At 37.3% G+C, this 14,635-nt stretch overlaps 1 protein-coding gene across 1 annotated transcript in view; it reads right to left on the reverse strand.

Moving 5' to 3' along the window:
• The window catches only part of IL1RL1 (interleukin 1 receptor like 1), a 33,906-nt gene extending 20,015 nt beyond the window's left edge, over positions 1-13,891 (reverse strand). Inside the window, exon 1 of the mRNA XM_013995915.2 lies at positions 13,333-13,891. The gene's annotated coding sequence lies outside the window, so the exon portion shown is untranslated. The remainder of the gene's footprint in view (positions 1-13,332) is intronic.

Below are 14,635 nucleotides of genomic sequence, written 5' to 3' on the forward strand. Positions count from 1 at the left end.
ATACACTACTGTATGAAATAGAGGATTAACAAGAACCTAGTATACAGCACAGGAAAATATCTCACCTGGATTTAAGCGATGGCTTCTAATTGTTCTCTCTGCTTCCAGTAGTGTCCATCTTCAGACTATTCCTAAGACAGAGGCTCCAGAGAGCTCGTTAAAACCTAAGTCAAATCATATGGGGCTCCAATGTCTTTCCATTTTACCCATAATAAAAGCCAGCAACCTTACAGCAGCTATAGTGCACACAATTGGAGGCCACCTGGATCCTCCTTTCCAGGCCTGTGTCCTCCTTGATTGTACAACCAGTTCCTATTCTGCACTCGCTCTTCCTTCTATCCAGATATCTCCTTCCAGGTACCCACAAGGTTAATCTCACCTTCTCAAAGTTATTGACCCTACAGCATCTTCTCAATAAGACTTAGCTTTACTACTCAATTTTCTTTCCTTTCTTTTTTTTTTTTTGCTTCTGAATAACTTTTTAAATTGAGGTTAAATGATTACAACAAAAATTAATCATTTTAAAGTGACAATTCAATGTCCTTCAGTACATTGACAGTGTTGTTCAATGAACACCTCTATGTAGTCCTAAAACAGTCTCATCCCCTCAGATAAATAAAACCCTGTACCATTAGTACCACCCACCCCTTCTTTCCTCCCCCCAGCCCATAGCAAACACCAATCTCTTTTCTGTCTCTATGGATTTGTCTATTCTGAATAGTTCATATAAACAGAATCATACAATAAGTGCATTTTGTATCTGGCTTCTTTCATTTGGCATAGTGTATTCAAGGTGCATGCATCTGAAGCATGTATCAGCACTTCACTCCTTTTAATGGTTGAGTAATATTTCACGGTTTGTTTATCTGTCCATCCATTGATGAACATGGGGGCTGCTTCTACCTTTGACTATTGTGAATGGTGCTGCTCTGAATGTTGGTGTCCAAGTGTGTGTTTAATATCTGATCTATTGATTTTAAAGTTCAGTGCCTTCTCCCCCATTCCCTGTCTCCTTTCCCTACTCTGGTCTTTTTCTAGGACTCTTATCAACATCTAACTTTCTACTTACACACTGTGTTTATTGTTTATGTTTTTGTCCCCCTCTAGAATTTGAGTGCCAGAAGGAAAGTTATTTTTGTCAATTTTGTCCACTGATATGTTCACAGGCCTGGGACAGAGCCCAGTACAAAGTAGGTGCTCAAAAATATTTGTTGAACAAACGTGTACCCCCAACTAGGGGCTGGAGTTTTCAGTCTGAAAAAAAAGATGTATTATATATGAATCTGATTAGAAGCAACAAACTTTCTACCATGCTTTTATATTTCTTCCTTGAAACTCTGTCTCTCCTGCCCTATCTCATAGTAAGATGAGTCCCAAATCACCTTGGAAATCTCTGTGGAAACTCCTGGGGTAGGAAGAGAGTGTGCAATTGAGTAAATAAGGAGGAACTCTGCTGATTGAGGACAGAGAGCAGGGGATGGAAGTGTGGGGAGGTGCTGGCTAAAAGAAAACCAGCCAGCTGTCTTAAGTGTTTGCACCTGTGAAGTGACTGAAGTACAACCAGGATACTTGGAAACTAATAATTTATGATCACTGCATAGTCTCTCCTATACTAATTACATAATCCACTGCTATGATCTGCATTTGTCATCCTTTATTTGGTTTGAATACATTTTCTTCTGTCTTGGGGACAGTATGGTCTTTATTTTCCTGGCATTAGAATCATCATCTCTAAATTCTGTGAGAATTCTAAAATTCATATGGAAAATTAGAGTACTTAGAATAGCCAAAATATTGTTTTTTAAAAAAGAAGAATAAAATTGGTGGACTTATATAATTTGATCATAAGATTTAATAGAAATCTACAATAATGAAAACAGTGTAGTATTGGTGTAAAGATAGATATAGAAATAAAAAGATCAGAAGAGTCTAGAAATAGACTCAAACATACAGTATGTTGATTTTTAATAAGAGCACCAACATAAGTCTATGGGGAAATCATAATATTTCCAACAAATGATGATGGATAAACTTGCCGTCTACATGGAAGAAAAATATTTATCTTACATTATACAGGGAAATAAAATAAAAATGGATTATATATATGGAAAACTACATAGCAGAAAATCCTAACTTGGAGTAGGACAAATATTTCTTAGATTAGATAGAAAAACCATCAACCATTAAAGAAAAATCAATGACTTGAACTTCCAAATTAAGAACACCTGTTCTTTAAAAGACATCATTAAAATTAGAATGAACCAAGCCACAAACTCAACCCCAAAAATTCACACTTTATACATCTGATGAAAGATTTGTACCAATTATTCATAAATAAGTTTTACAAATCCATATGAAGACAAAATAGCCCCATTTAAAAAAGATTTGAACTGAGAATTCACAAAAGAAAATGTATCAAAGCCCAAAATGCTCAAAGTTATTAGTTATTAGAGAAATGTAAATTATTAAGATCACAATGAGATTCTACTTCAAGTTACTATTACAAGACTGAAAATATCAAGTGTTGGTGAGGATGTGGTGCAATCAGAGCTTCCACAGATTACTGAGGGAACGTAAGGTGACTTTGGAAAATAGTTTCTGATAAATACCATGTAACTCAGGAATTCTTTCCCTAAGGATTTAAACAAAAGAAAATTTAAAAGATATGCTCACATATAGACTCTTACATGAATGTTCATAGAATCTTGGTGACCATTAACATGTAAATGGACATTTATATGATGGAATATGGAATATTATTCAGCAATAAAAAGGAGATACTGATTTGTGCAATATGAATGAAGGTGTAAAAGAGTGCACATTATGTGATCCCATGTATATAATGTTATAAGACTATAAAGCTAATGAGTGTTAACTGGAATGAGAAATGAAGGGGTTCAATTAACTGTAAAGGAGTATGGCATACTGAAGTGGTTTCTGCAATACTTCCATCAGATAAAATAGACATTAATACATAGATAGTAACAAGAGACCAAGAAGGGCATTGTATAACGATAAAGATATCAACCCAACAAGAGAACATACCAGTTGTAAATATCTAAGCACCCAACACAGGAACACCTAAATATATAAAGTGAATATTAACAGATAAAAAAGGGAGGCATTGATAGTAATAAAATGATAGTAGGGGACTTTAACACCTCACATTGACAGATAGATCATCCAAACAAACTATAAATAAGAAAACATTGACTTTAAGTGACACATTAGACAAGATGAACTTAATAAATATACACAGAATATTATACATCAAAACAACAGAATAAAATTTTTGGATTTTTAGGGCCACACCCACACCCCCAGCAATATGAAAGTTCCCATGCTGGGGTTGAACTGAAACAGCACCTGCCAACCTATGTCACAGCCACAGCAACACCAAATCCAAGCTGTGTCTGCAATTTACACCACAGCTCACAGCAACTCTGGATCTTTAACCCACTGAGTGGGGCCAGGGATTGAACCTGCTTCCTCATGGATACTAGTTGGGTTCATTACCACTGAACCACAATGGGAACTCTGAGAATACACATTTTTAATTGTATATGGAATATTCTTCAGGATAGATTGCATGCCACAAACAAGTCTCAATAAATTTAAGAAGACTGAAAATATATCAAATATCTTTTCTGACCACAAAAGTATGAACCTAGAAATTAATTAGAAGAAGAAAACTGAAAAAAAGAAACATTTGATACCTAAGCAATTTTTTTTCAAAACAACCAATGGGTCAGTGAAGAAATCAAAGAGGAAATCAAAAAATATAAGACAGATGAAAAGAAAAACACAATGATCCAAAATCTATAGGATAAAACAAAAGCAGTTCTGAAAGGGAAGTTTATAGTGAGGCAAACTTTCCTCAGCAAACAATAAAATTACCAAAAAATCCAATTTTACATCTAAGGAATCTAGAAAAAGAATAAACAAAGCCCAAACCTTGTAAAAGGAAGGAAATAATAAAAATCAGAGTGGAAATAAATGAAATAGAAATTAATAAAGAAAAATAAGAAGAAAATGGAAATGAAAATAGGAGTTGGTTCTTTGAAAAGATAAATAAGGTTGATAAGCCTTTATCCATATTTATCAAGAAAAACAGAGGACAAACAAATAAAATCAGAAATTAAAGAAAAGTAACAACTGACACCACAGAAATACAAAGCATCATAAAAGATTACTATGAATAATCATACATCAATAAAATGGACAACCTAGAAAAAATGGGTAAATTCCTAGAAACGTACAATACCCTGAGAACAAATAAGGAAGAAAAGAAATTTTGAACAGAAAAATTACTAGTAATGTAATTTAGTTATTAATCAAAAAGCTCCCCACAAACAAAAGTCCAGAGGGCTTCAACAAGAGAAAAATCTACTCCAAAAAAAAAAAAACCCAAAACAAAACAAAACAAAAAAACAGAAGAGGAAGAAACACTTCCAAACTTATTCTATGAAGCCAGCATTCCCTGATAGAAAAACCAGATAAAGACACTACCAAAAAATAGAATTCAAGGCCAGTTTCTTTGATGAACATCGATACAAAACTCCTCAATAAAATATTAGCAAGTCAAATTCAACAATGCATGAAAAAGACCATACGCATAATTAGAGGAATTTATTCCAGATGTGTAAGGATAGTTCAATATTCACAAATCAATAAATGTGATATACCACATAAATAAAACAAAGGATAAAAATCATATGATTAATTCAATAGATGTAGAAAAAGCTTTTTTATTAAATTCAGTATGCATTTGTGATTAAAAAAAAACTGTCAGCAAAGTGGGCATAGAAGGAATATACCTCAACATAATAAAAGGCATATATGACAAACTCTGTTAACATAATACTCAATGGTGATAACCTGAAAGCTTTCTTAGGATCAAGAACAAGAGAACGATTCCATTCCCACCACTATTATTCAACATTGTATTGGAAGTACTAGCTACAGCAATCAGATAAGAAAAAGAGATAAAACATATACAAATTGGAAAGGATGAAGCAAAATGTCACTATTCCCAGATACCATGGTATTGCATAGAGAAAACCCTAAAGACTCTATTGAAATTATTAGAATTAATAAATGAATTCAGTAAAGTTGCAGGATACAAAAAAATCACAAAATCAATATTTGAAATTTGTTGCATTTTTATGCATTAATAACAAATTATCAGAAAGAGAAATGAAGAAAATAATCCCATTTATGACTATATCAAAAAGAATAAAATACTTAAATAAATTTAACCAAGGAGATGAAAGACACATATGCTGAAAACTAAAAGCCATTGATGAAAGAAAATAAAGACAACACAAATAAATGGAAAGATGCCATGCTCATGGATTGGAAGAATTAATATTGTTAAAATGTTCATATGCCCGAAGCCATCTAAAGATGTAATGCAATCCCTGTCAAACCACCCACAGCATTTGTCACAGAACTGAACAAATAATCCTAAAATTTGTATGGAGTCACAAAAGACCTTGACAAAGCAATCCTAAAAAAAGAAGAACTAATTTGGAGGTATTACACTTCCTCATTTCAAATTATAATACAAAGCTACAGTAACTAAAACTCTAAGGTACTAGTATAAAAACATAGATCAATGGACACATAGATCAATGGGACAGAGTAGACAGTCCAGAAATAGACTACTGGTTATGCAGTCAATTTATGACAAAGGAGGCAAGAATGTACAGTGGGGAAAAGGCACCATAAATGGTGTTGGTAAAACTAGACAGCTACATGCAAAAGGATGAAACTGGACCCATTTTCTTACATATAAATAAAAACAAACTCAAAATGGATTAAAGATTTAAATGTAAGATCTGAAACCATAAAATTCCTAGAAGAAAACATAGGCAGTATGCTCTTTGACATCAGTCTTAGCAATATATATTTTTTTAATCTGTCTCCTCAGGCAAGGGCAACAAAAGAAAAAATAAACAAACATGTCTACATAAAATTAAAAAACTTTTGAATGGTCAAGGAAATTATGAACAAGATGAAGAGCAACCTACTGAATAGGAGAATATGTTTGCAAATGGTATGATCTATAAGTGGTTAATATCCAAAACACATAAAGAACTCACACAACATGATATAAAAAAATAAGAGTATAAAATGGTCAGAGGACCTAAAGAAACATTTTTCCAAAGACATGTAGATAGACAAAAGATAGACACATGTAATGATGCTCAGCATTACACTTGTCAGAATGGCTATTATCAAAGTGAAATAAATAACAAGTGTTTGCAAGGATGTGGAGAAAAGGGGATCCCTTATCCTTTGTTGATAGGAATATAAATTGATGTGACCATTATGGAAATCAGTATGGATGTTACTCAAAAAATTAAAAACAGAACTACCACACAATCCAGAAATTCCATTTCTGGGTATTTATACATGCCCCCCTCCCCCACTAACTTGAAAGATACAGTATTTACAATAACCAAGATATGGAAGCAACCAATGTGTCCATTGATAGATGAATGGATAAAGAAGATTTATTATATATACAACAAAATATTACTCAACCAAAAAAATTACTCAACCATAAAAAGAATGAAATCTTGCCATTTGCAACAACATGGATAGACCTATGTGGTTTCATGATAAGTGAAATAAGTCAGAGAAATAATGAATACTATATGATTTCACTTATATATGGAATCTAAAAAGCAAAACAAATGACAAGTAAGACAAAATGGAAACAGACTGATAGATACAGGAACAATCTGGTGGTTGCCAGAAGGAAGGAGAGTGGGGGATTGGGGAAGAAGAGGTGAAGGGTATTAAGAAGTACCAACTTCCAGTTATAAACTAGATTAAGTCACAGGAATGTAATTTACAGCATAGGGAATGTAGTTGATAATATTGTAACAACTTTGTGTACTGAGAGGAGGTTACTAGACCTATCTTGGGCCAATTCATAACATATATAATTGTTGAATCAATATGTCGTGCACCTGAATCTAATATATGCCAATTATACTTCAATAAAAAAGGCAAAAAAATAAAGGAGTTATCAGAGCAATCTATGAGACGATATCTTAATTGTGATGATGGTTTCACAGGATGTACACTTGTCAAAACTTACTGAACTTTATACTTAAAATATATTCATTTTATTGCATGTATATTCATATCTCATTCAAAACAAAACAAAAAGTTGAAGAACTACTCTGTGATACAACAGTTTCATTTCTACTATTTACCTGAGAACATTAAAAGTACATGTCCACAAATCATTTATTCATTTAAAGAATATTCATAAATGCCATAAAATAAAATGCCACAAATAATAATACATGAATAAATGCCATAAAATAAAGGAGTATTAATACATGCCATATTTATAATACCAAAAAATGAAAAGAATCCAAATGCTTATCAACAGGAAAATGGTTAAAGAAAAGGGAATGAAAATTACTCGGCAATAAAAAGGTAGAACTTACTGATATAACACTACAACAAATCTCAAAAATACCACATTTTGTAAGTTCAAGTTGTTGCAAAATAAAACAAGATGTTGCCCCTCTCCCCAAAATATGCTAAGCAAAAGAAACCAGACACAGAAGAGTACCTATTGCATTTTATACTTATGAAGTCTATTACAGGCAAATTGATTTATCATGCTGGAAATCATAAAATTTGTGAGCTTGAGATTGTGGAAATTTGGAAAGGGGTAGGGAAGAACTTCTGGGAAGAAAAGGTATTTTCTCTGGTGTTTGAAATGGTGATTCAATGAGTGAATATAATGGCCAAATCTCATTCAACTTTTAAGATCTACGCTTTTAACTGAATGCTAATTATCTGTCAATATGACAAGTAAAATAAAACCATAATCTTCCATGTATGTAATGGGAACAGCACTGGACTTCAGTCAAGAGACCAAGATTCATTTCTGGGATGCTATGCAAAAGCTCCACTTAAAGGCCTTTCCAGAATTTAATCATCAAAATTCCCATAATAAATGACCTGTAGAGGAAATTGTTAAATATTTTAGAGAATGATTTAGGGAATGATTCCAAGAACAAATTGTCCAAAACGAAGTCTGTGGTCTGCATTTTTTCCAAAAGAGTACTAGATAAGTTTCAGTTCTGACTTCATTTCATTGTTTTCCAGCTAAGGCTGAGATTAATCAGCCAGGATTATTTGTATGTTCTTGGGTAAAACAAAGATGACACGTGAGATATTTGATAGAAACAACAGCGCATATGCACTGACAACTTACAAAGACACCAGCCACTGCCAGGGAACTGGGCCTGACCACATGGTTTGTGGATTGTGAGAGTCCCAAGGGAGCTTGGTGGAGGGTGTGGTGAGGGTCTCAGGGCCTGTTGACTTATCAATAAGGAAATACTTCAGGGTGTTAAGAACTAGTATGGTCACACTAATTCTGCATTAACTCTGCTTATAAGAATGAAGTACAGAACCCAGACAACCAATGAGGGCCTCTTGGGTGTCCATCATTGTTTTAGATCCTGGTGATACAGCAATGCACCACACAGAGAAAAGGAAGACAGAAATCCCTGCCTATGTGGAACTTGCAGCCTAGCAGAGAAGGAGGACAATGTTTATACAAATAAGTAAAAAGGTTTATAAAACATTCTAGAGGGTGATAAATTTAGGGAGAAAGAGAAAGCTTATTGTAGATCACATTTCAAAAAGAGTCATCACTTTGCATGGGGGCTCGTTGACTGAAAAATTCCTCTAGCGAGTTATTTCTCTGAAGTCTTTTGAAGGTCGGCATTCATGTTGGCAGTGATCTAACACAGACTTGTGGAGGGGTGGGGAATGCTCCAATTTTCAGCAAACAGTGCTCAAAGTATTTTTTGAAATAAAAATAAGGCAATTTTGAATATTCCAACCCAGAATCTATCAGAGCCCTGCTTAAGAAGAGAAAAATGATGATGGATTCACAACCAGATGTCCTATCTCTGCCTCTCTTCTGTGCTAACCATTCCTACAAGGTAGTGAAACCCACAGAAACTTGTTCCTCCTGAATGTGGGAGTCAAGAGATGATGTGGTGTCCTTTAGAGTTTGAGGCCACTTCTCAGATGGTGAGCTGAATGAAGGACATTTGCATACCAGTGTGCAGCGTGGAGTCTTTTCAGCCAGGCGTCCAGCAGAAAGTGGCCGATATTTTCCGATACATTAAGACTGGGGAGTGAGAAGATGTTTATAAAGGGCTGACTGGTTGTGGAGGTGGGCAAGGAGAATGAGGAGCTGGAGGAGCGACCTCACATGCACTCACATCATCCCGTTCCCTCTCCTCAGGGATACAACCCCACCCTGGGAGCCTCGGCTAGGTGCAACGGGGTCAAGAAGGTCGAGGCTCCAGTGGGCAGTGATAGAGCTCTCAGTCCACAACGTTGACTCTAAGGCCTCCAAGAGGAAGGTCAGAAAAGTCTCAGTTCCTAGTTCAGAGTGGGCTGTCATGGGCACTTAACATCTGCATTTAAATCATGTTTGAGGAAGTTGTCAAAAGTGGTCTTGGGTAGGATCTTTGGTGTTGAAATTCAAAGCTATCCATCCACCTTGGAAATACGTCATAAACTCTTGTCTAAACCTCAGTTACATTCTACTGGACACCATCCGGGTTTCACACCTATTTTACAGAATCATCATGAGAACAACAGGATATGGTTTTTGGTGCATGGAAAATGTTTGGTTGAGGGTCTGGCACACAGTGGACTCCCAGTAAATAATTATCATTGCTGCTGCTGTTATGTTATTACAAGTGTGCTAAGGAGGCTTGTGTCCAAGACATGCTGGAGCCTCCCCACATTGCCCAAGTCCCTTTTTTAACCTCATTTCTCCATTCTCCCCTGTGTCTGATCCCAGTTCTCAGTAAGAAAACATAGGGTAAAAGCTTCGTGATGCTATCTTGGCAATGATTTCATGGAAATAAAACCAAAAGCATAGAAAAAGAGATAAAAAGCAAAAGAAAAGTAGGCAGTGAGACTATATCAAACTAAAACATTTCTGGGTGGCAGAGGAAACAATAACAGAATGAAAAGGCAATCTACAGAATGTAAAAAAATATACTTGCAAGTCATATATCTGATAAGGGATTGATTTCCAAAACACAAAGAATTCAAACAACTCAATAGTAAAAAAATAATAACCCCCCCTTTTTTTTGTCTTATTAGGGCTGCACCCACTGCGAATGGAAGTTCCAGGCTAGGGGTCAAATAGGAGCTATAGCTGCCAGCCTACACCACAGCCACAGCAACGCAGGATCCGAGCTGCATCTGTGGAAATGCTTATGGAAATGCTGGATCCTTAGTCCACTGAGCAAGGCCAAGGATTGAACCCACGTGCTCATGGATACTAGCCAGGTTCGTTAACCACTGAGCCTTGATGAGAACTCCAATAACGCAATTTTTAAATGGATAGAGGACTTGAATAGGCATACAAATGGAGAACAGGTACATAAAAAGATGCCCAACATCACTAATCATCAGGGAAATGTAAATCAAAACCACAGTGAGATATCACCTCACACCTGTCAGGATAGCTATTATCCAAAAATAAATAAATAAATAAATAACAAGTGCTGGCAAGGATGTAGAGAAATTGGAGCCCGTGTGCACTGTCATTGGGAATGCAAAATGATAGAGTTGCTGTGAAAAACATGATGTTTCCTGAAAAAGTTAAAAAGAGAAATACTGTCTGATCCAGCAGTCGAATTTCAGGGTACTTATCCAAAAGAACTGAACTCAGAACCTCAAAAAGACAGCTTGCATCCCTGTGTTTATTGCATGAGAGCCAAAACATGGAAACAACCTAAAAGTCCATTGAGAGGTGAGTGGAAAAAGAAAAAGCAGTCTATACATACAACAGAATAATATTCAGACTGCACCTAGAGGATATCGGGTTATGTAAAATAAGCCAGTCACAAAAGGACAAACACTGCATGGTTCCACTTATCTTAGGCACAGAGGTAGTCAAATACGTAGAGTCAAAGAGCAGAATGGTAGTTTCCAGGGGCTGGGGGAGGAGGAAATGGGAGGTAATCAACAGGCCTAAAGTTTCAGTTACGCAAAATGAGTAATTTCTAGAAACCTGCGGTACAATACTGTGGCTACAGTTAACAGGACTGGAGTGTACCCTTAAACATTTATTAAGATGGCAGATGTCATGTGAAGGGGTTCTACCACATTAAAACAAATGTAAGTCCCTGGTTAGAATCCAGACAACCTGCCTGGCCCCTTTCCTTCCTCTTTCTGAGAACAGGATTTGGTTGCCATGAAAGTTTTGTTCCAGACCAGGGGGAGCTTTCCTGCCACCCTGAGCCAGGACCCCACCCCCCCACACACATGCACTCATGTGCACACTCACACAAAGTTAGTATCATATTGCCACTGCTGGGAGAGTCCCGCATGCTGTCCATTCACTGGAGTGCCTTTGTCCTTGGATGTCAATGTCACCCAAATGGCTACAGACCCTCTCCTTTGCAGTTCTCTCTCTGCACTCAGAGAAAACTGCCAAGTGTGGAGAGGCAAGCAGAGAAATACAGACTCTCATAATCATAGGACCAACATTTTAAAGGACACAGGTGAAGAGTTCTCCTACTGTAAAAGCAGGAATTTGAAAAGCAAAACACATCCCAGATCTGTTTGAGCTAAATTGGTCCACCTCTCCAAACACAGAAGCATCCAGTTAAAAAAACACTTTGGGATCCATCTCCTCATCTATACAACCTGTTCAAGAGCAGAGAGAAGCCAACGTCCTGCTGGAGATTCTGTAATTCAAATCAATGAGGACCTGCTGCCCAGCACAGAGAGCTCAACTCAACATTTTGTGATCACCTATATGGGAAAGGAATCCGAGAATGAATGGATATGTGTATACATATAACCGAATCACTTTGCTGTTCACCTGAAATCAACACAAATTGTAAAGCAACTCTACTCCAATACAGTTTTAATTTAATTTAATTTAATTTAATTTAATTTTATTTTATTTTTGTCTTTTTGCCTTTTCTTGGGCCGCTCCTGTAGCACATGGAGGTTCCCAGGCTAGGGGTCGAATTGGAGCTGTAGCCGCCAGCCTTCGCCAGAGCCACAGAAACATGGGATCCCAGCCGCGTCCGCAACCTACACCACAGCTCACTGGCAACGCCGGATCCCCGACCCACTGAGCGAGGCCAGAGATTGTACCCACAACCCAATGGTTCCCAGTTGGACTCGTTAACCACTGCACCATGACAGGAACGCCCTCCAACACAGTTTTAAAATAAGACAAATTAGCAACCACAGGCAAAAGCTGCCAACAGGGTACAGAGATGACATTTTCCAGAAAAGGAAAGGTAGAAAATAATGACAATGATTAGGTCTGATCTTATTTTTTGCTGTCAGCTACATGCTCTGCTATGACCATACTTACGTTTAATCTTTAGAAACCACCCTCTGAGCTTGTTGTTATACTAAGATGCTGGTTTTATAGGTAAGGGACACAAGAATTAAAGAGGTTAGATGAGTGACCTAGAAGCACCACTGAGTAAGCAGAAGACCAGACATTAACTGCAGTTCCACCTAAGTCAGAGATTTTACACACTGTGCACAGAATAGCAGGAATGGGAAAATAAGGTCTATCTTGAGATTTGGGGTGGCAATGACATGCAAACAGTTTGGCCTCAAGAGCTAGTAAAGGAACTTCTGTGGCCAGAGGGAAGCCCACCTACCACTTCCCTGCTCCTGACATTCAGTGGGTAGGGCTGTGACTGCCAGCTCTGCCATGTCTGACTCTACAGCCTCTGTTGGGCAGCCCTCAGAGAAGAAAGGAATGGAGTCATCAACCAGAGGCACCAATGCCAAACATGAACTTAAATCAGTTATTCCTTCCTCACCAGCCACTCCCCTTGATAAGGCGGGTCCTCATAAGCCCTCATCCTCACCCCACTCCTCGCCTTTTCCATCCTGCATTCCCTTCACCCTGATGATCTGACACCTCTTCCCCCATCATTACCCCTCCCTTGCCCCCTTTGCTCAGGAGATCCTGGATTCCAGCAAGAATGATTCTGGAATAGGAGCCCTTCATACATACTGTATACAATAAGGCCCTCCCTCAAGCCCCCTTTCCCCCATTAAGTTTCTGATATACGCAGCCAAAATTTCACATTATAACAAACAGGACCTCAAGGTACTTCATCAATCTGTAGCTGGGTTTTCCCATTGGTAACACCACTTTTTTCAAAAAACAGAAAATTGAGAGCAATGATTATTTTTAACCTAAATTTTTGTTTTAGAATTCCATTCCCTTTGATATAAAAGTATTTTTTGGAAAACGGCCCAAAGAAAGGCACTTACCACCAGTCTGATGAACTTGTTCTTCCTCAGATTTCTACAAACAGAGTTTATTCGCTCTAAAAACCGGTTTCTCTAATAGTTCTATGCTAAATGCAATAACTAGCTATCTTTTAAAACCTCCCATTTTCCTTATCGGTTAAGACACAGGAACCAGGTTACTGATAAGCTGAAACTGATGAACTGTACTGTTAACAAGCGTCAGCTTCAGTTTGCTCTACTTCCAGTTGTGGCATTACCTCCATAAATGGCCACATCTAAAGTCTATTTTACTTCCCTTGCGGGTGACGTTCTCAGCAAAACGTCCTGGACTCCATCTAAGTGACAGCTCTCTCTGCCCTTATAGCTTTCCAGAACCACAGCTCTAAGAAAAATGGTGCACATTTCTGCAGCAAGTTTCACGGCCGATGCCTCAACACCAACGTCTTCAAAACTCTGATGTGACTTACTGTGTAAGTGCAATGTGTGTGGGGTTCTGTTGCACTGGCCGGGAAGAGGGGTAGTTTGCACACGCTCTCCCTTGTGCTCCTCAGGGGCCTACAGAGAGGCTGATGAATGACCTTACATAAGGCAAGAGCACATACACAGTAAAACCAGCACCCAAAGCCTCCAAAACTGGACTATTTCCACGTGCCTCCAGACGGCCTGTCTCAGATGGTTGTAATAACAGATTTTTGGACACATGTTGCAACTATCAGAATTCTGATGAATAAACCAACTTTAACCATCTATGTGATTTTCTTTTTCCAACTGCTAGTGACTTTCAAACGATCAGGATGTACCATCTGCCAAAGAACTCTAATATAGTAGAAAGGGCAGGATCTTTAGCTACAACTGGTTTTCCAGTTGTGGCTTTGGGCAAATTCCCCAACCTTTTCTAAATCGCTCTTGCAAAGGATATTGTTATCCATATTAAATGAATCATTTATGGAAGGGGTCATATTAATGAATACTGGTAGCTTTCTGCTCCTACCATACAACCAACCCACCTAACAAAAACAAATAAAAAACAAAAACAAATTAAACAAACAAAAAACTTCAAAATTTACTCTCTTTCATATTTGGCTCAAGATCCTAGTCTCTGTAAGAGAGCCAAATCACCTCTTCTCTTTACTTATGGTCATCGTACATACGAGATGAAAAACAAAAGCAGAATCCAAAGATCTACTACCCAGTCTTTAAATGGAGCCTACTTTTGCATGGGGTCATCTATCATTTCCTCTCCACTGCTAGAGAACTAGAGAAAAAGCCCTTGAGCTATAAACCAAGCAGTATTTTCGATGTGTCCAACATTGTTTAGGGCAGC

Source organism: Sus scrofa, chromosome 3 (genome assembly GCF_000003025.6).
Source record: "Sus scrofa isolate TJ Tabasco breed Duroc chromosome 3, Sscrofa11.1, whole genome shotgun sequence".
Classification (NCBI taxonomy): Eukaryota; Metazoa; Chordata; class Mammalia; order Artiodactyla; family Suidae; genus Sus; species Sus scrofa.